The sequence below is a fragment of the Phyllobates terribilis genome, unplaced genomic scaffold, assembly GCF_046119375.1.
Source record: "Phyllobates terribilis strain yellow unplaced genomic scaffold, ASM4611937v1 Scaffold_782__1_contigs__length_678473, whole genome shotgun sequence".
Classification (NCBI taxonomy): domain Eukaryota; kingdom Metazoa; phylum Chordata; class Amphibia; order Anura; family Dendrobatidae; genus Phyllobates; species Phyllobates terribilis.
This window is the reverse complement of record NW_027363542.1, coordinates 169,032-192,537: the sequence shown is the minus strand read 5'-3', so window position 1 is coordinate 192,537 and position 23,506 is coordinate 169,032. Positions and strand designations below refer to the sequence as shown.

Sequence of the window (23,506 nt, the reverse complement as noted above, 5' to 3'; positions counted from 1 at the left end):
TTTGGTTCAACTTCAGCAACTGTGCATTGCATTGCCATGTAATGTGATGCAATGCTATCTTTCTAGCTCTCCCTTTTTACTTCCTTTTGGATAAACAGACATATTAGGCAAGCATTTTGGAGCTTTCACCTAAATAACTACAGGTGGTGAGATAAGCTGCACAATATAATTGACCTTTCAGTATATTGTTGCACACACACCATCTATTTAGCAAATGCCCTTGTTATCAACAGCAGCCTTTTAAACTCACCTGAGCTAACAGGTATGTGCGCTGGTTACTCTGCTGCGCTTAAAATTTCTTTTTTGGTTTGCTACAATGCCTTTTCTGAAACGTTGTCTCCTTCTGCTGGAACACTGACTTCTTTCATTTAATGCCTGCAGACTATAAAAGAGAACCCAACCCAAAAAGTTTGGTTGATTAGTCTGTGGCATTCTGTTAAACTGTTGCTTATGGCGGTCTCTGTGAGCTTCTCAGCGACATTCAGCCAGCCAGGTATCCTGCCTGCAGTAGATGGAATGTGGCAATGGAACGCTGGCTGCGCGTGTCATAATAGGCTCTGAGCCTTTATATACCTGTGCACAGCAGCAGCCACCTTCAGTCTGCTGCTGGACAGCCAGCAGCAGCAGCAGGAGAGGTATGTAATCAGGAGCCCTCCTGCTAAGGGTAGACAGCTGCTCGTTCCACCCCACCCCCCGCCTTAATTGGTTCTCCTCCCTTCCAACGGTGTTGAGGCGGGTGGGAACAGCAGGGGGTGAAGGTGCTGTGTTTAAAGAGGTGGAGTTATGCAGATCTAAAACGCGTGGATTGCAGCAGCAGCAAGCCGAAAAGTGCAGGCATGTAAGGGATCTAGAGGTTGACAACATGTCTTCTTAACGGGAGTCCAGGAGCTCATCTCCACAAATGGACTTTTCAGGATCCTTGGGTGGCTCCGTAGTTTGAAACCAATTCTGGTTATCGCTTCTCGGCCTTTTGGCTAAGATCAAGTGTAGTATCTGTTCTTATCAGTTTAATATCTGATACGTCCCCTATCTGGGGACCATATATTAAATGGATTTTTAGAACAGGGAGATGGAAAAAGAGCTTGCTCTGTCCACTCCACGCATTGACCTGGTATTGCAGTATCTCCAGGACCGGTGCACCCCTTCTTTAATGCAGTTTCTAAAATCAGAAAGAATTGAATTCAATGTTTTTTGTTCATTTTGCTTGTTTGTCGGATTTGGGGATGGACTCTTTGGCTTTGCTTTTCTTCTCCTCATTGGATTTTTCATGTTCAAAGTTGCAGAAGCCAGATTACAAGCTCATTTTGGTTCAACTTCAGCAACTGTGCATTGCATTGCCATGTAATGTGATGCAATGCTATCTTTCTAGCTCTCCCTTTTTACTTCCTTTTGGATAAACAGACATATTAGGCAAGCATTTTGGAGCTTTCACCTAAATAACTACAGGTGGTGAGATAAGCTGCACAATATAATTGACCTTTCAGTATATTGTTGCACACACACCATCTATTTAGCAAATGCCCTTGTTATCAACAGCAGCCTTTTAAACTCACCTGAGCTAACAGGTATGTGCGCTGGTTACTCTGCTGCGCTTAAAATTTCTTTTTTGGTTTGCTACAATGCCTTTTCTGAAACGTTGTCTCCTTCTGCTGGAACACTGACTTCTTTCATTTAATGCCTGCAGACTATAAAAGAGAACCCAACCCAAAAAGTTTGGTTGATTAGTCTGTGGCATTCTGTTAAACTGTTGCTTATGGCGGTCTCTGTGAGCTTCTCAGCGACATTCAGCCAGCCAGGTATCCTGCCTGCAGTAGATGGAATGTGGCAATGGAACGCTGGCTGCGCGTGTCATAATAGGCTCTGAGCCTTTATATACCTGTGCACAGCAGCAGCCACCTTCAGTCTGCTGCTGGACAGCCAGCAGCAGCAGCAGCAGGAGAGGTATGTAATCAGGAGCCCTCCTGCTAAGGGTAGACAGCTGCTCGTTCCACCCCACCCCCCGCCTTAATTGGTTCTCCTCCCTTCGAACGGTGTTGAGGCGGGTGGGAACAGCAGGGGGTGAAGGTGCTGTGTTTAAAGAGGTGGAGTTATGCAGATCTAAAACGCGTGGATTGCAGCAGCAGCAAGCCGAAAAGTGCAGGCATGTAAGGGATCTAGAGGTTGACAACATGTCTTCTTAACGGGAGTCCAGGAGCTCATCTCCACAAATGGACTTTTCAGGATCCTTGGGTGGCTCCGTAGTTTGAAACCAATTCTGGTTATCGCTTCTCGGCCTTTTGGCTAAGATCGTATGACTGTACCTTGATTGGTGCGAGTCTCCTGGAGGAATCCGGACCCTTTTGTGGAGGATTTTCTGCTTTTTCCTGTGGTATTCCATACCGACAGAATCCAAGATGTCTTTTGTGAAGAACACCATCCGTTTGTCCGTGGATCCATCTGACCAGAACAAGAACAACGTGGTTTTCATTGTCCAAGACATCGTTGAAGGCAAAGCTGGAGCAAGACGTTCTGAGATCTTCAGTGTCAACGAATTTTCACGTCAAGGTAATTATGACGTTACCTTTATGGACCAGGATGTTTGCCTTAATGTCTTTGAATGGCTCCGTGGTCACTCTAGTGACCCCTGCTTGGATGGAGTTAGATGGGAACCTTTGTTTGGTCTGCAAGAAAAGGAGGTGACTGTGACTGTCTATAACCCTTTTACAGACCCTGAGCTGCTGGAGTGCTTCCTCTCTCGCTACTGTGAATATGTGCGGAAGGGAGTGAAGCAAGTCAATTGTCTAGGAATCTTTAACTGTCAGTATAAATTCCGTGTGAAATTGAAAAGGGATCCTGACAGTGTGGGGGGCTTTAGACACCCTCCATCAAATTTTTCCGTTGCAGGCCATAGAGGTTTCCTCTTTTACCCAGGCCAGCCCATGTTTTGCCGTAGATGCTTTTCTTTCGGACATACCATGGTAACATGCCTTAAAGGGCAGTGCTGCCGAAATTGCAGAAAGGAGGGGCATATGGCCAACCAGTGTCCAGAGGCCAAGTCCTGTGATGTCTGTGGGAGTAGTGATCACATGTATAAGGACTGTCCTATGAGTGCACCTAGACGTTCTGATAAAGAACAGAAGGAGGAGGAGCTGGAGAGGAGGCAGATGGCAAGCGCACTGAAAGTGCTGGAAAGATTGGAGAGGGAGGAGAGAGAGGGAAGGAGGCGGGAAACTGGTAGAGCCTCTCCCTCTACGGCGCCAGAGGAGGTGTCCCTGAGACCATGTTCTTCTTCTGCTGAAGAAATGAGGAAGAAGCGGAGGGAAGAAAAGGAGTTCTGGAGGGAAGTGGCAAAGGTGGAGAAAAAGGCAGTGTCTGCAAGAATATCTAGGAAAGTGGTGGAAGCAGAGCTGCCTGAGATGATGACTTTTGGAGAGGCAATGGACGCAACAGGATGTGAAGTGCAAATCTCGGAACCCGACAGTCCTGAACACCCTTCGGGTCCTGAAAACATTGAACATTTTTCTTCGGAGGATGATAGGGGTGCAAAGAAGAGTCGTAGGGAGGATGGTGGGGGCAGTGATGATGCAGATTTTAGTGAGCCTCAGAGGAAGATCAGAACTGCCAGAATGAGGAGTGTGGCTGGTGAAGCCAGCGGGTCGGAAACCAGCTGTTCTGTTCTGATGGCGGAGGAGGATAGTGGTGGTGCTGGATAGTGTCACCATATAATATTGTAAATGTTTTTTCTTTTTGTCCTCTTGTGAGCTTTGGTTTAGGCCAAAGGCTATTTCTTTGTGTAATTGGTGAAGGAGTAGAAGTATTATGGGATTTACCATAGTGTCCCAAAACGTAAGAGTGTTTAAAAGTAAAGTAAGAAGAGCTGCTATTTTTGAGTTTTTAGCTATGCAAAATGCATCTATTTTTTGTTTACAAGAATGTGGGGTAGTGGATGGTGTGAAAGGGGATGAATGGTCTTATGGAGCGTCTGTGTGGTCGGGGAGTGCATGTAATAAGAATGATGGTGTGGGTATTTTGGTTAAAGGAAGGGAGGTTGTTTTGAGTGATTATTTGGTTATTGAGGTGGGGAGATGTATCCTTGCTAATTTTGTATACAAGAATGTAAAGTTTTGTGTTATTAATGTTTATGCGCCAGTTGAAAAAAATGAGCGCAAAAATTTATTTGAAAAAATTAAGCTTTTTGTTCCAGGAAGAATACCTGTGGTAATTGTGGGTGATATGAACTGTGATGTGGGGAGAGTGAATGTGGATGTGTCTGGGAAAGCATTATTGGAGTTAGTGAATGATTTTGGGTTGTGTGATATGCAGCGCGTGTGTAACATGAATCCTTTGTTGAACACTTTCTTTTCTGAGAGTGGTAGGGTACAATCCAGATTGGATTATTGTTTTATTTCTAAAAATATGGTTTCTGTTAATTATAGGCAGGAAAACGTTCTTTTTTCAGATCATGTGTGTATGTTGTGTGAGTTGGATATAAAAGTTGATGGAGTGTTTGGGAGAGGATTGTGGAAGTTAAATGTTAAACTGTTAGAGAATGAAGATGTGAGAAAGGAGTCTGAAAGGCGGTATGAAGAATGGTGTAAGCATAAAAATGAGTTTGGGAATGTTTGTGAGTGGTGGGACTGGGTGAAGAAACAAACAAAAATGTTCTTTAAAAATTTAGGATACAAGTATGCAGCAATTAAAAGAGAGAGTTTTGTTAAACTGAACGCGCGGTTGAGCGTTTTGTATAAGTTAAGGGAAGGAGGAGTTGAGGTGGAGGAGGATATTTTAGAGGTAAAAAAGGAGATTAGTGAGTTTTTGTTGGAGAGAGGGAGAAGCATAGTGTTTAGGGCAAAGATTGATAAGATGGAGCAGGATGAGAAATGTTCTCGGTTTTTCTTTAAAAAAGTTTTTGGAAAGAAACAGAGTATGAGCGTGGTGTATGGAGCAGATGGAAGTGAGGTGAGTGGAGAGGATATGTGTGAAGAGGTGGCTAAGTTTTATGAGGATCTGTATGCAGTGAAACAGAGGGATGAATGTTTGGAGAATGATGTTTTGAGTGTGTTAGAGAGTAAGTTGAGTGAAGCAGAAAGAGAGAGAGTGATGGGTGAGGTGACTGGTGATGAGGTATGGAAGGTTATGTGTAGTATGGCTTTGAATAAGACGCCGGGGGAGGATGGCCTCCCAGTAGAATTTTATCGTGTGATGTGGGGTGTGATTGGTAAGGACTTTGTGGATGTATGTAAGTATATGTGGGGAAACATGGAGGTGGCTGAGAGTATGCGTGCAGGTATGGTTGTGTTAATTCCTAAGAAAGGGGATTTGAAAAGTCTGAGGAATTGGAGGCCAATAACGTTACTTAATTGTGATTATAAAATCTATGCAAAACTTATGGCTAATAGGATGCGTGATGTGATAGAGAGTGTGATTGGGGATGAGCAGTGTTGTGCGGTACCTGGGAGGCGGATTCACGAGTGTGTGTGTATGTTAAGAGATTGTCTATGGGATTGCATGGGTCGTAAGAAGAGTGTATTTTTGTTAAGTTTGGATTTTGAAAAGGCTTATGATAGGTTGTCGCATGGTTTTTTGTTCAGAGTGTTGTTAAAAATGGGTTTTCCGGCTGATTTTGTTGGGCGAGTGAGAAGTTTGTATGCGGGTGTTTATAGCTGTGTTTTAATGAATGGGTATGTGGGTAGGAAAGTGAATGTGTTTTCGGGTGTGCGACAGGGGTGTCCTTTGTCCCCTGTAGCATTTATTTGTGCAATTGAGCCATTGTTGTGTATGCTGAGGAAAGATAAGGTAATTCGTGGTGTGCAAGTGCCGGGAGGTGGAGGAAAAGAATGGAAGGTGAGTGGTTATATGGATGACGTGTGTGTATTATGTGATTCTGAATGTTCGGTGAGGCGGGTGAAGTTGTTAGTGTCTATTTTTTGTGGTGCATCTGCGTTTAAAGTGAATTGGGAAAAGAGTGAGTGTAAGGGTTTTGGAGGCGGAAGTTTAAGTAGGGATGTAGGTGTGAATGTAGTGAATGGACCTATTAAAGTTTTGGGTGTGAAGTTTTCAGAGAGTTTGGATGGGAAAGAAAGTTGGGATGATGCGAAAGGAAAAGTTGAGCAGAAGTTGAATTTTTGGAAATTGAGGAGTTTATCCTTTTTTGGGAAGATTTTAATTGTTAAGAGTGTGGTGTTGCCAATATTTTTATATATTGCGGTAGTATTTCCACCAGGATATATGTGTATGAGAAGCTTGAATAGAATTTTATTTGTTTTTTTGTGGAACTCGAAAATGGAGAGAGCTAGGAGAGAAATTTTGGTTAAAAGAGTGGAAAAAGGTGGTTTGGGTTTTCCGAATTTGGACGTGTTTTTTGGTGTGAATATCGTTGTGTTTGTTTTGAAAGTGATTAGGGCGGATGGAAAGTTTTCATCTATGTGTAGGTATTTATTTGGAGCGTATTTGTTTCGTTTAAAGTGGCAAGAAAGGGATTTGCGATGTCCGATTGCTTTTGAGGTGCCTGTATGGTATGTGTGGGTTTATAAGTTTTTGGTGAGGTATGAACTGTGTGATGCAGATGTGAGATTGCTGGAGAATAAGAAGGCTGTGTATAGGATGATTGAATGTAGAATGTGGAATAAATATGGTTAGGGGTGGTGATGTGCAGAAGGTTTGGAAGAAAGTGCGGATGAGTGGTATGACCAACAAACAGAGTGAAGTTGTGTGGCAGTCTTTACATGGAGTATTACCTGTGAGAGAGTTTCAGAGGAATAGAGGTTTGGTGAGAAGTGAAATGTGTCCAAGAAATGGCTGTGGTGGAAGGGAAAGTGTGTTGCATGTTTTTTGGAATTGCCAGTATGCTAGAGATGTGATTGGGAGAATGGGGCCTTTGTGTAAAGAATTGTGTGGTGTGAATTTGTTGTCTTTTGAGTTGTTTATGTTTGGTTTGGGAATATGTGATGGGACGAAGGAAAGAGTCTTGTGGTTGATGCTTGCATGTATAAAGGAAGTGTTATGGGATGTGAGGAATGTATATGTGTTTAAAAGGAAGGAAATTGCTGTAAAGGATAGTGTGAAGGTGATTTTGGGGAAGATGTATGTGTGTTTCCTATGGGACAAAAAGAGGAGAGGGGAAGTGGATGCGGAGGGAATATGGAAAGTTAAAAAGTGGAGATATATTGTTAGTACCTCTTGATTTTTGTTATTGTTGTTTTGAAATATGAAATAAATATTTCCGATGATGATGGGGACAGCAAATTGCGTATTGGATTTGACGCAGCTGTTTTGATGGAATTTTCCTTTGTCTGGTTTCCATAGACTGTGGAATTTCCTCGTCTGAGGAGAAAAAAAAAAAAAAAAAAAAAAAAAATCTGTTCTTATCAGTTTAATATCTGATACGTCCCCTATCTGGGGACCATATATTAAATGGATTTTTAGAACAGGGAGATGGAAAAAGAGCTTGCTCTGTCCACTCCACGCATTGACCTGGTATTGCAGTATCTCCAGGACCGGTGCACCCCTTCTTTAATGCAGTTTCTAAAATCAGAAAGAATTGAATTCAATGTTTTTTGTTCATTTTGCTTGTTTGTCGGATTTGGGGATGGACTCTTTGGCTTTGCTTTTCTTCTCCTCATTGGATTTTTCATGTTCAAAGTTGCAGAAGCCAGATTACAAGCTCATTTTGGTTCAACTTCAGCAACTGTGCATTGCATTGCCATGTAATGTGATGCAATGCTATCTTTCTAGCTCTCCCTTTTTACTTCCTTTTGGATAAACAGACATATTAGGCAAGCATTTTGGAGCTTTCACCTAAATAACTACAGGTGGTGAGATAAGCTGCACAATATAATTGACCTTTCAGTATATTGTTGCACACACACCATCTATTTAGCAAATGCCCTTGTTATCAACAGCAGCCTTTTAAACTCACCTGAGCTAACAGGTATGTGCGCTGGTTACTCTGCTGCGCTTAAAATTTCTTTTTTGGTTTGCTACAATGCCTTTTCTGAAACGTTGTCTCCTTCTGCTGGAACACTGACTTCTTTCATTTAATGCCTGCAGACTATAAAAGAGAACCCAACCCAAAAAGTTTGGTTGATTAGTCTGTGGCATTCTGTTAAACTGTTGCTTATGGCGGTCTCTGTGAGCTTCTCAGCGACATTCAGCCAGCCAGGTATCCTGCCTGCAGTAGATGGAATGTGGCAATGGAACGCTGGCTGCGCGTGTCATAATAGGCTCTGAGCCTTTATATACCTGTGCACAGCAGCAGCCACCTTCAGTCTGCTGCTGGACAGCCAGCAGCAGCAGCAGCAGGAGAGGTATGTAATCAGGAGCCCTCCTGCTAAGGGTAGACAGCTGCTCGTTCCACCCCACCCCCCGCCTTAATTGGTTCTCCTCCCTTCCAACGGTGTTGAGGCGGGTGGGAACAGCAGGGGGTGAAGGTGCTGTGTTTAAAGAGGTGGAGTTATGCAGATCTAAAACGCGTGGATTGCAGCAGCAGCAAGCCGAAAAGTGCAGGCATGTAAGGGATCTAGAGGTTGACAACATGTCTTCTTAACGGGAGTCCAGGAGCTCATCTCCACAAATGGACTTTTCAGGATCCTTGGGTGGCTCCGTAGTTTGAAACCAATTCTGGTTATCGCTTCTCGGCCTTTTGGCTAAGATCAAGTGTAGTATCTGTTCTTATCAGTTTAATATCTGATACGTCCCCTATCTGGGGACCATATATTAAATGGATTTTTAGAACAGGGAGATGGAAAAAGAGCTTGCTCTGTCCACTCCACGCATTGACCTGGTATTGCAGTATCTCCAGGACCGGTGCACCCCTTCTTTAATGCAGTTTCTAAAATCAGAAAGAATTGAATTCAATGTTTTTTGTTCATTTTGCTTGTTTGTCGGATTTGGGGATGGACTCTTTGGCTTTGCTTTTCTTCTCCTCATTGGATTTTTCATGTTCAAAGTTGCAGAAGCCAGATTACAAGCTCATTTTGGTTCAACTTCAGCAACTGTGCATTGCATTGCCATGTAATTTGATGCAATGCTATCTTTCTAGCTCTCCCTTTTTACTTCCTTTTGGATAAACAGACATATTAGGCAAGCATTTTGGAGCTTTCACCTAAATAACTACAGGTGGTGAGATAAGCTGCACAATATAATTGACCTTTCAGTATATTGTTGCACACACACCATCTATTTAGCAAATGCCCTTGTTATCAACAGCAGCCTTTTAAACTCACCTGAGCTAACAGGTATGTGCGCTGGTTACTCTGCTGCGCTTAAAATTTCTTTTTTGGTTTGCTACAATGCCTTTTCTGAAACGTTGTCTCCTTCTGCTGGAACACTGACTTCTTTCATTTAATGCCTGCAGACTATAAAAGAGAACCCAACCCAAAAAGTTTGGTTGATTAGTCTGTGGCATTCTGTTAAACTGTTGCTTATGGCGGTCTCTGTGAGCTTCTCAGCGACATTCAGCCAGCCAGGTATCCTGCCTGCAGTAGATGGAATGTGGCAATGGAACGCTGGCTGCGCGTGTCATAATAGGCTCTGAGCCTTTATATACCTGTGCACAGCAGCAGCCACCTTCAGTCTGCTGCTGGACAGCCAGCAGCAGCAGCAGCAGGAGAGGTATGTAATCAGGAGCCCTCCTGCTAAGGGTAGACAGCTGCTCGTTCCACCCCACCCCCCGCCTTAATTGGTTCTCCTCCCTTCCAACGGTGTTGAGGCGGGTGGGAACAGCAGGGGGTGAAGGTGCTGTGTTTAAAGAGGTGGAGTTATGCAGATCTAAAACGCGTGGATTGCAGCAGCAGCAAGCCGAAAAGTGCAGGCATGTAAGGGATCTAGAGGTTGACAACATGTCTTCTTAACGGGAGTCCAGGAGCTCATCTCCACAAATGGACTTTTCAGGATCCTTGGGTGGCTCCGTAGTTTGAAACCAATTCTGGTTATCGCTTCTCGGCCTTTTGGCTAAGATCAAGTGTAGTATCTGTTCTTATCAGTTTAATATCTGATACGTCCCCTATCTGGTGACCATATATTAAATAGATTTTTAGAACAGGGAGATGGAAAAAGAGCTTGCTCTGTCCACTCCACGCATTGACCTGGTATTGCAGTATCTCCAGGACCGGTGCACCCCTTCTTTAATGCAGTTTCTAAAATCAGAAAGAATTGAATTCAATGTTTTTTGTTCATTTTGCTTGTTTGTCGGATTTGGGGATGGACTCTTTGGCTTTGCTTTTCTTCTCCTCATTGGATTTTTCATGTTCAAAGTTGCAGAAGCCAGATTACAAGCTCATTTTGGTTCAACTTCAGCAACTGTGCATTGCATTGCCATGTAATGTGATGCAATGCTATCTTTCTAGCTCTCCCTTTTTACTTCCTTTTGGATAAACAGACATATTAGGCAAGCATTTTGGAGCTTTCACCTAAATAACTACAGGTGGTGAGATAAGCTGCACAATATAATTGACCTTTCAGTATATTGTTGCACACACACCATCTATTTAGCAAATGCCCTTGTTATCAACAGCAGCCTTTTAAACTCACCTGAGCTAACAGGTATGTGCGCTGGTTACTCTGCTGCGCTTAAAATTTCTTTTTTGGTTTGCTACAATGCCTTTTCTGAAACGTTGTCTCCTTCTGCTGGAACACTGACTTCTTTCATTTAATGCCTGCAGACTATAAAAGAGAACCCAACCCAAAAAGTTTGGTTGATTAGTCTGTGGCATTCTGTTAAACTGTTGCTTATGGCGGTCTCTGTGAGCTTCTCAGCGACATTCAGCCAGCCAGGTATCCTGCCTGCAGTAGATGGAATGTGGCAATGGAACGCTGGCTGCGCGTGTCATAATAGGCTCTGAGCCTTTATATACCTGTGCACAGCAGCAGCCACCTTCAGTCTGCTGCTGGACAGCCAGCAGCAGCAGCAGCAGGAGAGGTATGTAATCAGGAGCCCTCCTGCTAAGGGTAGACAGCTGCTCGTTCCACCCCACCCCCCGCCTTAATTGGTTCTCCTCCCTTCCAACGGTGTTGAGGCGGGTGGGTACAGCAGGGGGTGAAGGTGCTGTGTTTAAAGAGGTGGAGTTATGCAGATCTAAAACGCGTGGATTGCAGCAGCAGCAAGCCGAAAAGTGCAGGCATGTAAGGGATCTAGAGGTTGACAACATGTCTTCTTAACGGGAGTCCAGGAGCTCATCTCCACAAATGGACTTTTCAGGATCCTTGGGTGGCTCCGTAGTTTGAAACCAATTCTGGTTATCGCTTCTCGGCCTTTTGGCTAAGATCAAGTGTAGTATCTGTTCTTATCAGTTTAATATCTGATACGTCCCCTATCTGGTGACCATATATTAAATAGATTTTTAGAACAGGGAGATGGAAAAAGAGCTTGCTCTGTCCACTCCACGCATTGACCTGGTATTGCAGTATCTCCAGGACCGGTGCACCCCTTCTTTAATGCAGTTTCTAAAATCAGAAAGAATTGAATTCAATGTTTTTTGTTCATTTTGCTTGTTTGTCGGATTTGGGGATGGACTCTTTGGCTTTGCTTTTCTTCTCCTCATTGGATTTTTCATGTTCAAAGTTGCAGAAGCCAGATTACAAGCTCATTTTGGTTCAACTTCAGCAACTGTGCATTGCATTGCCATGTAATGTGATGCAATGCTATCTTTCTAGCTCTCCCTTTTTACTTCCTTTTGGATAAACAGACATATTAGGCAAGCATTTTGGAGCTTTCACCTAAATAACTACAGGTGGTGAGATAAGCTGCACAATATAATTGACCTTTCAGTATATTGTTGCACACACACCATCTATTTAGCAAATGCCCTTGTTATCAACAGCAGCCTTTTAAACTCACCTGAGCTAACAGGTATGTGCGCTGGTTACTCTGCTGCGCTTAAAATTTCTTTTTTGGTTTGCTACAATGCCTTTTCTGAAACGTTGTCTCCTTCTGCTGGAACACTGACTTCTTTCATTTAATGCCTGCAGACTATAAAAGAGAACCCAACCCAAAAAGTTTGGTTGATTAGTCTGTGGCATTCTGTTAAACTGTTGCTTATGGCGGTCTCTGTGAGCTTCTCAGCGACATTCAGCCAGCCAGGTATCCTGCCTGCAGTAGATGGAATGTGGCAATGGAACGCTGGCTGCGCGTGTCATAATAGGCTCTGAGCCTTTATATACCTGTGCACAGCAGCAGCCACCTTCAGTCTGCTGCTGGACAGCCAGCAGCAGCAGCAGCAGGAGAGGTATGTAATCAGGAGCCCTCCTGCTAAGGGTAGACAGCTGCTCGTTCCACCCCACCCCCCGCCTTAATTGGTTCTCCTCCCTTCCAACGGTGTTGAGGCGGGTGGGAACAGCAGGGGGTGAAGGTGCTGTGTTTAAAGAGGTGGAGTTATGCAGATCTAAAACGCGTGGATTGCAGCAGCAGCAAGCCGAAAAGTGCAGGCATGTAAGGGATCTAGAGGTTGACAACATGTCTTCTTAACGGGAGTCCAGGAGCTCATCTCCACAAATGGACTTTTCAGGATCCTTGGGTGGCTCCGTAGTTTGAAACCAATTCTGGTTATCGCTTCTCGGCCTTTTGGCTAAGATCAAGTGTAGTATCTGTTCTTATCAGTTTAATATCTGATACGTCCCCTATCTGGGGACCATATATTAAATGGATTTTTAGAACAGGGAGATGGAAAAAGAGCTTGCTCTGTCCACTCCACGCATTGACCTGGTATTGCAGTATCTCCAGGACCGGTGCACCCCTTCTTTAATGCAGTTTCTAAAATCAGAAAGAATTGAATTCAATGTTTTTTGTTCATTTTGCTTGTTTGTCGGATTTGGGGATGGACTCTTTGGCTTTGCTTTTCTTCTCCTCATTGGATTTTTCATGTTCAAAGTTGCAGAAGCCAGATTACAAGCTCATTTTGGTTCAACTTCAGCAACTGTGCATTGCATTGCCATGTAATGTGATGCAATGCTATCTTTCTAGCTCTCCCTTTTTACTTCCTTTTGGATAAACAGACATATTAGGCAAGCATTTTGGAGCTTTCACCTAAATAACTACAGGTGGTGAGATAAGCTGCACAATATAATTGACCTTTCAGTATATTGTTGCACACACACCATCTATTTAGCAAATGCCCTTGTTATCAACAGCAGCCTTTTAAACTCACCTGAGCTAACAGGTATGTGCGCTGGTTACTCTGCTGCGCTTAAAATTTCTTTTTTGGTTTGCTACAATGCCTTTTCTGAAACGTTGTCTCCTTCTGCTGGAACACTGACTTCTTTCATTTAATGCCTGCAGACTATAAAAGAGAACCCAACCCAAAAAGTTTGGTTGATTAGTCTGTGGCATTCTGTTAAACTGTTGCTTATGGCGGTCTCTGTGAGCTTCTCAGCGACATTCAGCCAGCCAGGTATCCTGCCTGCAGTAGATGGAATGTGGCAATGGAACGCTGGCTGCGCGTGTCATAATAGGCTCTGAGCCTTTATATACCTGTGCACAGCAGCAGCCACCTTCAGTCTGCTGCTGGACAGCCAGCAGCAGCAGCAGCAGGAGAGGTATGTAATCAGGAGCCCTCCTGCTAAGGGTAGACAGCTGCTCGTTCCACCCCACCCCCCGCCTTAATTGGTTCTCCTCCCTTCCAACGGTGTTGAGGCGGGTGGGAACAGCAGGGGGTGAAGGTGCTGTGTTTAAAGAGGTGGAGTTATGCAGATCTAAAACGCGTGGATTGCAGCAGCAGCAAGCCGAAAAGTGCAGGCATGTAAGGGATCTAGAGGTTGACAACATGTCTTCTTAACGGGAGTCCAGGAGCTCATCTCCACAAATGGACTTTTCAGGATCCTTGGGTGGCTCCGTAGTTTGAAACCAATTCTGGTTATCGCTTCTCGGCCTTTTGGCTAAGATCAAGTGTAGTATCTGTTCTTATCAGTTTAATATCTGATACGTCCCCTATCTGGGGACCATATATTAAATGGATTTTTAGAACAGGGAGATGGAAAAAGAGCTTGCTCTGTCCACTCCACGCATTGACCTGGTATTGCAGTATCTCCAGGACCGGTGCACCCCTTCTTTAATGCAGTTTCTAAAATCAGAAAGAATTGAATTCAATGTTTTTTGTTCATTTTGCTTGTTTGTCGGATTTGGGGATGGACTCTTTGGCTTTGCTTTTCTTCTCCTCATTGGATTTTTCATGTTCAAAGTTGCAGAAGCCAGATTACAAGCTCATTTTGGTTCAACTTCAGCAACTGTGCATTGCATTGCCATGTAATGTGATGCAATGCTATCTTTCTAGCTCTCCCTTTTTACTTCCTTTTGGATAAACAGACATATTAGGCAAGCATTTTGGAGCTTTCACCTAAATAACTACAGGTGGTGAGATAAGCTGCACAATATAATTGACCTTTCAGTATATTGTTGCACACACACCATCTATTTAGCAAATGCCCTTGTTATCAACAGCAGCCTTTTAAACTCACCTGAGCTAACAGGTATGTGCGCTGGTTACTCTGCTGCGCTTAAAATTTCTTTTTTGGTTTGCTACAATGCCTTTTCTGAAACGTTGTCTCCTTCTGCTGGAACACTGACTTCTTTCATTTAATGCCTGCAGACTATAAAAGAGAACCCAACCCAAAAAGTTTGGTTGATTAGTCTGTGGCATTCTGTTAAACTGTTGCTTATGGCGGTCTCTGTGAGCTTCTCAGCGACATTCAGCCAGCCAGGTATCCTGCCTGCAGTAGATGGAATGTGGCAATGGAACGCTGGCTGCGCGTGTCATAATAGGCTCTGAGCCTTTATATACCTGTGCACAGCAGCAGCCACCTTCAGTCTGCTGCTGGACAGCCAGCAGCAGCAGCAGCAGGAGAGGTATGTAATCAGGAGCCCTCCTGCTAAGGGTAGACAGCTGCTCGTTCCACCCCACCCCCCGCCTTAATTGGTTCTCCTCCCTTCCAACGGTGTTGAGGCGGGTGGGAACAGCAGGGGGTGAAGGTGCTGTGTTTAAAGAGGTGGAGTTATGCAGATCTAAAACGCGTGGATTGCAGCAGCAGCAAGCCGAAAAGTGCAGGCATGTAAGGGATCTAGAGGTTGACAACATGTCTTCTTAACGGGAGTCCAGGAGCTCATCTCCACAAATGGACTTTTCAGGATCCTTGGGTGGCTCCGTAGTTTGAAACCAATTCTGGTTATCGCTTCTCGGCCTTTTGGCTAAGATCAAGTGTAGTATCTGTTCTTATCAGTTTAATATCTGATACGTCCCCTATCTGGGGACCATATATTAAATGGATTTTTAGAACAGGGAGATGGAAAAAGAGCTTGCTCTGTCCACTCCACGCATTGACCTGGTATTGCAGTATCTCCAGGACCGGTGCACCCCTTCTTTAATGCAGTTTCTAAAATCAGAAAGAATTGAATTCAATGTTTTTTGTTCATTTTGCTTGTTTGTCGGATTTGGGGATGGACTCTTTGGCTTTGCTTTTCTTCTCCTCGTTGGATTTTTCATGTTCAAAGTTGCACAAGCCAGATTACAAGCTCATTTTGGTTCAACTTCAGCAACTGTGCATTGCATTGCCATGTAATGTGATGCAATGCTATCTTTCTAGCTCTCCCTTTTTACTTCCTTTTGGATAAACAGACATATTAGGCAAGCATTTTGGAGCTTTCACCTAAATACCTACAGGTGGTGAGATAAGCTGCACAATATAATTGACCTTTCAGTATATTGTTGCACACACACCATCTATTTAGCAAATGCCCTTGTTATCAACAGCAGCCTTTTAAACTCACCTGAGCTAACAGGTATGTGCGCTGGTTACTCTGCTGCGCTTAAAATTTCTTTTTTGGTTTGCTACAATGCCTTTTCTGAAACGTTGTCTCCTTCTGCTGGAACACTGACTTCTTTCATTTAATGCCTGCAGACTATAAAAGAGAACCCAACCCAAAAAGTTTGGTTGATTAGTCTGTGGCATTCTGTTAAACTGTTGCTTATGGCGGTCTCTGTGAGCTTCTCAGCGACATTCAGCCAGCCAGGTATCCTGCCTGCAGTAGATGGAATGTGGCAATGGAACGCTGGCTGCGCGTGTCATAATAGGCTCTGAGCCTTTATATATCTGTGCACAGCAGCAGCCACCTTCAGTCTGCTGCTGGACAGCCAGCAGCAGCAGCAGCAGGAGAGGTATGTAATCAGGAGCCCTCCTGCTAAGGGTAGACAGCTGCTCGTTCCACCCCACCCCCCGCCTTAATTGGTTCTCCTCCCTTCCAACGGTGTTGAGGCGGGTGGGAACAGCAGGGGGTGAAGGTGCTGTGTTTAAAGAGGTGGAGTTATGCAGATCTAAAACGCGTGGATTGCAGCAGCAGCAAGCCGAAAAGTGCAGGCATGTAAGGGATCTAGAGGTTGACAACATGTCTTCTTAACGGGAGTCCAGGAGCTCATCTCCACAAATGGACTTTTCAGGATCCTTGGGTGGCTCCGTAGTTTGAAACCAATTCTGGTTATCGCTTCTCGGCCTTTTGGCTAAGATCAAGTGTAGTATCTGTTCTTATCAGTTTAATATCTGATACGTCCCCTATCTGGGGACCATATATTAAATGGATTTTTAGAACAGGGAGATGGAAAAAGAGCTTGCTCTGTCCACTCCACGCATTGACCTGGTATTGCAGTATCTCCAGGACCGGTGCACCCCTTCTTTAATGCAGTTTCTAAAATCAGAAAGAATTGAATTCAATGTTTTTTGTTCATTTTGCTTGTTTGTCGGATTTGGGGATGGACTCTTTGGCTTTGCTTTTCTTCTCCTCATTGGATTTTTCATGTTCAAAGTTGCAGAAGCCAGATTACAAGCTCATTTTGGTTCAACTTCAGCAACTGTGCATTGCATTGCCATGTAATGTGATGCAATGCTATCTTTCTAGCTCTCCCTTTTTACTTCCTTTTGGATAAACAGACATATTAGGCAAGCATTTTGGAGCTTTCACCTAAATAACTACAGGTGGTGAGATAAGCTGCACAATATAATTGACCTTTCAGTATATTGTTGCACACACACCATCTATTTAGCAAATGACCTTGTTATCAACAGCAGCCTTTTAAACTCACCTGAGCTAACAGGTATGTGCGCTGGTTACTCTGCTGCGCTTAAAATTTCTTTTTTGGTTTGCTACAATGCCTTTTCTGAAACGTTGTCTCCTTCTGCTGGAACACTGACTTCTTTCATTTAATGCCTGCAGACTATAAAAGAGAACCCAACCCAAAAAGTTTGGTTGATTAGTCTGTGGCATTCTGTTAAACTGTTGCTTATGGCGGTCTCTGTGAGCTTCTCAGCGACATTCAGCCAGCCAGGTATCCTGCCTGCAGTAGATGGAATGTGGCAATGGAACGCTGGCTGCGCGTGTCATAATAGGCTCTGAGCCTTTATATACCTGTGCACAGCAGCAGCCACCTTCAGTCTGCTGCTGGACAGCCAGCAGCAGCAGCAGCAGGAGAGGTATGTAATCAGGAGCCCTCCTGCTAAGGGTAGACAGCTGCTCGTTCCACCCCACCCCCCGCCTTAATTGGTTCTCCTCCCTTCCAACGGTGTTGAGGCGGGTGGGAACAGCAGGGGGTGAAGGTGCTGTGTTTAAAGAGGTGGAGTTATGCAGATCTAAAACGCGTGGATTGCAGCAGCAGCAAGCCGAAAAGTGCAGGCATGTAAGGGATCTAGAGGTTGACAACATGTCTTCTTAACGGGAGTCCAGGAGCTCATCTCCACAAATGGACTTTTCAGGATCCTTGGGTGGCTCCGTAGTTTGAAACCAATTCTGGTTATCGCTTCTCGGCCTTTTGGCTAAGATCAAGTGTAGTATCTGTTCTTATCAGTTTAATATCTGATACGTCCCCTATCTGGGGACCATATATTAAATGGATTTTTAGAACAGGGAGATGGAAAAAGAGCTTGCTCTGTTAACTCCACGCATTGACCTGGTATTGCAGTATCTCCAGGACCGGTGCACCCCTTCTTTAATGCAGTTTCTAAAATCAGAAAGAATTGAATTCAATGTTTTTTGTTCATTTTGCTTGTTTGTCGGATTTTGGGATGGACTCTTTGGCTTTGCTTTTCTTCTCCTCATTGGATTTTTCATGTTCAAAGTTGCAGAAGCCAGATTACAAGCTCATTTTGGTTCAACTTCAGCAACTGTGCATTGCATTGCCATGTAATGTGATGCAATGCTATCTTTCTAGCTCTCCCTTTTTACTTCCTTTTGGATAAACAGACATATTAGGCAAGCATTTTGGAGCTTTCACCTAAATAACTACAGGTGGTGAGATAAGCTGCACAATATAATTGACCTTTCAGTATATTGTTGCACACACACCATCTATTTAGCAAATGCCCTTGTTATCAACAGCAGCCTTTTAAACTCACCTGAGCTAATAGGTATGTGCGCTGGTTACTCTGCTGCGCTTAAAATTTCTTTTTTGGTTTGCTACAATGCCTTTTCTGAAACGTTGTCTCCTTCTGCTGGAACACTGACTTCTTTCATTTAATGCCTGCAGACTATAAAAGAGAACCCAACCCAAAAAGTTTGGTTGATTAGTCTGTGGCATTCTGTTAAACTGTTGCTTATGGCGGTCTCTGTGAGCTTCTCAGCGACATTCAGCCAGCCAGGTATCCTGCCTGCGAGTAGATGGAATGTGGCAATGGAACGCTGGCTGCGCGTGTCATAATAGGCTCTGAGCCTTTATATACCTGTGCACAGCAGCAGCCACCTTCAGTCTGCTGCTGGACAGCCAGCAGCAGCAGCAGCAGGAGAGGTATGTAATCAGGAGCCCTCCTGCTAAGGGTAGACAGCTGCTCGTTCCACCCCACCCCCCGCCTTAATTGGTTCTCTTCCCTTCCAACGGTGTTGAGGCGGGTGGGAACAGCAGGGGGTGAAGGTGCTGTGTTTAAAGAGGTGGAGTTATGCAGATCTAAAACGCGTGGATTGCAGCAGCAGCAAGCCGAAAAGTGCAGGCATGTAAGGGATCTAGAGGTTGACAACATGTCTTCTTAACGGGAGTCCAGGAGCTCATCTCCACAAATGGACTTTTCAGGATCCTTGGGTGGCTCCGTAGTTTGAAACCAATTCTGGCTATCGCTTCTCGGCCTTTTGGCTAAGATCAAGTGTAGTATCTGTTCTTATCAGTTTAATATCTGATACGTCCCCTATCTGGGGACCATATATTAAATGGATTTTTAGAACAGGGAGATGGAAAAAGAGCTTGCTCTGTCCACTCCACGCATTGACCTGGTATTGCAGTATCTCCAGGACCGGTGCACCCCTTCTTTAATGCAGTTTCTAAAATCAGAAAGAATTGAATTCAATGTTTTTTGTTCATTTTGCTTGTTTGTCGGATTTGGGGATGGACTCTTTGGCTTTGCTTTTCTTCTCCTCGTTGGATTTTTCATGTTCAAAGTTGCAGAAGCCAGATTACAAGCTCATTTTGGTTCAACTTCAGCAACTGTGCATTGCATTGCCATGTAATGTGATGCAATGCTATCTTTCTAGCTCTCCCTTTTTACTTCCTTTTGGATAAACAGACATATTAGGCAAGCATTTTGGAGCTTTCACCTAAATAACTACAGGTGGTGAGATAAGCTGCACAATATAATTGACCTTTCAGTATATTGTTGCACACACACCATCTATTTAGCAAATGCCCTTGTTATCAACAGCAGCCTTTTAAACTCACCTGAGCTAACAGGTATGTGCGCTGGTTACTCTGCTGCGCTTAAAATTTCTTTTTTGGTTTGCTACAATGCCTTTTCTGAAACGTTGTCTCCTTCTGCTGGAACACTGACTTCTTTCATTTAATGCCTGCAGACTATAAAAGAGAACCCAACCCAAAAAGTTTGGTTGATTAGTCTGTGGCATTCTGTTAAACTGTTGCTTATGGCGGTCTCTGTGAGCTTCTCAGCGACATTCAGCCAGCCAGGTATCCTGCCTGCAGTAGATGGAATGTGGCAATGGAACGCTGGCTGCGCGTGTCATAATAGGCTCTGAGCCTTTATATACCTGTGCACAGCAGCAGCCACCTTCAGTCTGCTGCTGGACAGCCAGCAGCAGCAGCAGCAGGAGAGGTATGTAATCAGGAGCCCTCCTGCTAAGGGTAGACAGCTGCTCGTTCCACCCCACCCCCCGCCTTAATTGGTTCTCCTCCCTTCCAATGGTGTTGAGGCGGGTGGGAACAGCAGGGGGTGAAGGTGCTGTGTTTAAAGAGGTGGAGTTATGCAGATCTAAAACGCATGGATTGCAGCAGCAGCAAGCCGAAAAGTGCAGGCATGTAAGGGATCTAGAGGTTGACAACATGTCTTCTTAACGGGAGTCCAGGAGCTCATCTCCACAAATGGACTTTTCAGGATCCTTGGGTGGCTCCGTAGTTTGAAACCAATTCTGGTTATCGCTTCTCGGCCTTTTGGCTAAGATCAAGTGTAGTATCTTTCGAAAAGGCGGTTTTGGATGTTGGCCGCCCTAGTAGATTGATACATTATGCACACTGGGGTTTAGGCGCTTGTTAGTACGCCAGGTGGCTAATATAGTCATCTGGTGGAAAGCATGGCCCCCCAGGATCGACGCCATTGGGCCGGGGAAGATCGAAAGCCCGAAGTGTGAAGTGCCCCAGGAGTGGTGACCCTGGGGTGCCTTAACTCACTGGGATTGGGAACCCCACTTGAGTTTATGGCGCATTTGCACAAGCACTTCAAATATTCTTTCTTCGCACACACCCTTATTCCGGGCCTTCTGGCCTTAGGATGGGGAATTTTTCAATTCCCGGTCGAAGGTCCGGGCAGTATTATACTGTGAAACCTTCACTATTTATTTAATTTCTTTGTCACTGTGTGTCCACTTATTCACGTGTGTCACGTCCTACTAGGATTTTGTCGGGATGCGGTTCCCTTACGGGTTCCTCTCTTGGCAGGTCTAGGGGGGGAGTGTGTGGCCATCAGGTTCCGCTCCCCCCTGAACCCCCCTGGCTCTCCTCTTTCGGGAGGAGAGCGTTGTTGGCTCCCCTCTTCCGGGAGGGGAGCACAGTCTTTGGCTCCCAGTGCCTTGCTCGGGTGAGAACTCGGGCAGGTGCTGGGGGTAAGATTGGGTCGCCTCTGGCTTCGGCTGGAGGTGGCTTTTTGTCCCTGTTCCTCGCTGTGGCCTTTTGGCTCGGAGGGACGGGGAATGGTTTGGGGGACCCTTCTCCTTTTGGAGAGGGTTTCAAGAAGACCAGCATCCTAGTGCACTTTTTTTGTGGCACTTGTCACTTTTTTAAGCGCACTCGGGTTTTGTACACGAATTCGGGCTTTCGATAACAAAAAAAAAATCTGTTCTTATCAGTTTAATATCTGATACGTCCCCTATCTGGGGACCATACATTAAATGGATTTTTAGAACAGGGAGATGGAAAAAGAGCTTGCTCTGTCCACTCCACGCATTGACCTGGTATTGCAGTATCTCCAGGACCGGTGCACCCCTTCTTTAATGCAGTTTCTAAAATCAGAAAGAATTGAATTCAATGTTTTTTGTTCATTTTGCTTGTTTGTCGGATTTGGGGATGGACTCTTTGGCTTTGCTTTTCTTCTCCTCATTGGATTTTTCATGTTCAAAGTTGCAGAAGCCAGATTACAAGCTCATTTTGGTTCAACTTCAGCAACTGTGCATTGCATTGCCATGTAATGTGATGCAATGCTATCTTTCTAGCTCTCCCTTTTTACTTCCTTTTGGATAAACAGACATATTAGGCAAGCATTTTGGAGCTTTCACCTAAATAACTACAGGTGGTGAGATAAGCTGCACAATATAATTGACCTTTCAGTATATTGTTGCACACACACCATCTATTTAGCAAATGCCCTTGTTATCAACAGCAGCCTTTTAAACTCACCTGAGCTAACAGGTATGTGCGCTGGTTACTCTGCTGCGCTTAAAATTTCTTTTTTGGTTTGCTACAATGCCTTTTCTGAAACGTTGTCTCCTTCTGCTGGAACACTGACTTCTTTCATTTAATGCCTGCAGACTATAAAAGAGAACCCAACCCAAAAAGTTTGGTTGATTAGTCTGTGGCATTCTGTTAAACTGTTGCTTATGGCGGTCTCTGTGAGCTTCTCAGCGACATTCAGCCAGCCAGGTATCCTGCCTGCAGTAGATGGAATGTGGCAATGGAACGCTGGCTGCACGTGTCATAATAGGCTCTGAGCCTTTATATACCTGTGCACAGCAGCAGCCACCTTCAGTCTGCTGCTGGACAGCCAGCAGCAGCAGCAGCAGGAGAGGTATGTAATCAGGAGCCCTCCTGCTAAGGGTAGACAGCTGCTCGTTCCACCCCACCCCCCGCCTTAATTGGTTCTCCTCCCTTCCAACGGTGTTGAGGCGGGTGGGAACAGCAGGGGGTGAAGGTGCTGTGTTTAAAGAGGTGGAGTTATGCAGATCTAAAACGCGTGGATTGCAGCAGCAGCAAGCCGAAAAGTGCAGGCATGTAAGGGATCTAGAGGTTGACAACATGTCTTCTTAACGGGAGTCCAGGAGCTCATCTCCACAAATGGACTTTTCAGGATCCTTGGGTGGCTCCGTAGTTTGAAACCAATTCTGGTTATCGCTTCTCGGCCTTTTGGCAAGATCAGTGGTGGTTTTCTGCTGCTGGTGTTGTTTGGAGGGCAGTTGTGACTGGGGTTCCCCCTTGTGGGGCCCTAGTGTGCGATTGAGCGGCGATTGTGTTTATCTGCTGTAAAAATGGTGGAGAAAACACGTGGATTAGAGGACTCGGTCCGTCTGAAGGTGGCTGCAGGTCATGAAGGAGAAATCGGTTTGGACCAAGTTTGCGTTGATGTCTTGAAGAACATTAATGGCTTGAAGGTAACGGATGTATTGGCACTGCAGGATTTTCAGAAACAAGGAATTTATGATATCACTTTTGTTTCTTTGAGTATTTGCCAGAGAGTCTACATGGAGTTGGTACGAATGAAGGAAGAAAAGGAATTGAAATGCCTAGAGTTTATTGCACTGGAACCTCTGTTCCAGCAGACATATAAGTATGTGGTTGTGCACATGTATAACCCTAAAGTTCCGGATGAGACTGTTTCCAATTTTTTAGCTCGGTATTGTAGTGAGGTTAAATTTTTGGGAAGAATGAAGAACAAATACAATTATCTAAATGGCAAGAGGAGATATGTTGTAAAACTGAGACCGGATGATAGAGCTATTGGGGGTGCCAAGAGCATTCCTGCACAGTTTTCTATCGGAGGAGAAAGGGGATTTTGTTTTTATAATGGACAGATGGAATATTGTAGGAAGTGTCATGAGTTTGGACATGTTCAGAAAGATTGTCCAGTGCAAGGTGATGTTTGTAGAGGTTGTGGGAAATCTGGGCATGTTGCAAGTGGTTGCCCAATGAATAAGGTGTGTGATTTGTGTGGACATGCAGATCACCTTGCAAGGAAATGTAGATTGTGGGCTCAGATTCCTAGGTCACAGGTGGACGCTGAAGAGAGGCAGAAGAAGACTCGGCAGGAAAGTGGGGAGGAGGGCGAAGGCTCAGACTCAGAGGGGGAAAGCCAAAAA

At 44.6% G+C, this 23,506-nt stretch overlaps 12 non-coding genes and 1 pseudogene across 12 annotated transcripts; all 13 read left to right on the top strand.

Moving 5' to 3' along the window:
• The first annotated feature begins 954 nt into the window (after positions 1 to 954).
• On the top strand, positions 955 to 1,145 carry LOC141239984 (U2 spliceosomal RNA). Its single transcript, XR_012305306.1, has one exon. It is a non-coding gene; the product is annotated as a U2 spliceosomal RNA (small nuclear RNA).
• Positions 1,146 to 7,292: 6,147 nt separating this feature from the next.
• On the top strand, positions 7,293 to 7,489 carry LOC141240058 (U2 spliceosomal RNA). Its single transcript, XR_012305375.1, has one exon. It is a non-coding gene; the product is annotated as a U2 spliceosomal RNA (small nuclear RNA).
• A 1,115-nt stretch (positions 7,490 to 8,604) lies between these two features.
• Positions 8,605 to 8,795, top strand: LOC141239983 (U2 spliceosomal RNA). The gene has a single exon (XR_012305305.1). It is a non-coding gene; the product is annotated as a U2 spliceosomal RNA (small nuclear RNA).
• A 1,115-nt stretch (positions 8,796 to 9,910) lies between these two features.
• On the top strand, positions 9,911 to 10,101 carry LOC141240034 (U2 spliceosomal RNA). The gene has a single exon (XR_012305354.1). It is a non-coding gene; the product is annotated as a U2 spliceosomal RNA (small nuclear RNA).
• A 1,115-nt stretch (positions 10,102 to 11,216) lies between these two features.
• LOC141240033 (U2 spliceosomal RNA) lies at positions 11,217 to 11,407 on the top strand. Its single transcript, XR_012305353.1, has one exon. It is a non-coding gene; the product is annotated as a U2 spliceosomal RNA (small nuclear RNA).
• Positions 11,408 to 12,522: 1,115 nt separating this feature from the next.
• On the top strand, positions 12,523 to 12,713 carry LOC141239982 (U2 spliceosomal RNA). The gene has a single exon (XR_012305304.1). It is a non-coding gene; the product is annotated as a U2 spliceosomal RNA (small nuclear RNA).
• A 1,115-nt stretch (positions 12,714 to 13,828) lies between these two features.
• Positions 13,829 to 14,019, top strand: LOC141239981 (U2 spliceosomal RNA). The gene has a single exon (XR_012305303.1). It is a non-coding gene; the product is annotated as a U2 spliceosomal RNA (small nuclear RNA).
• Positions 14,020 to 15,134: 1,115 nt separating this feature from the next.
• Positions 15,135 to 15,325, top strand: LOC141240117 (U2 spliceosomal RNA). Its single transcript, XR_012305419.1, has one exon. It is a non-coding gene; the product is annotated as a U2 spliceosomal RNA (small nuclear RNA).
• Positions 15,326 to 16,440: 1,115 nt separating this feature from the next.
• Positions 16,441 to 16,631, top strand: LOC141240116 (U2 spliceosomal RNA). Its single transcript, XR_012305418.1, has one exon. It is a non-coding gene; the product is annotated as a U2 spliceosomal RNA (small nuclear RNA).
• Positions 16,632 to 17,746: 1,115 nt separating this feature from the next.
• LOC141240004 (U2 spliceosomal RNA) lies at positions 17,747 to 17,937 on the top strand. Its single transcript, XR_012305325.1, has one exon. It is a non-coding gene; the product is annotated as a U2 spliceosomal RNA (small nuclear RNA).
• A 1,116-nt stretch (positions 17,938 to 19,053) lies between these two features.
• Positions 19,054 to 19,244, top strand: LOC141240115 (U2 spliceosomal RNA). The gene has a single exon (XR_012305417.1). It is a non-coding gene; the product is annotated as a U2 spliceosomal RNA (small nuclear RNA).
• Positions 19,245 to 20,359: 1,115 nt separating this feature from the next.
• On the top strand, positions 20,360 to 20,451 carry LOC141240074 (U2 spliceosomal RNA; annotated as a pseudogene).
• Positions 20,452 to 21,240: 789 nt separating this feature from the next.
• Positions 21,241 to 21,425, top strand: LOC141240057 (U2 spliceosomal RNA). Its single transcript, XR_012305374.1, has one exon. It is a non-coding gene; the product is annotated as a U2 spliceosomal RNA (small nuclear RNA).
• Positions 21,426 to 23,506: the final 2,081 nt, after the last annotated feature.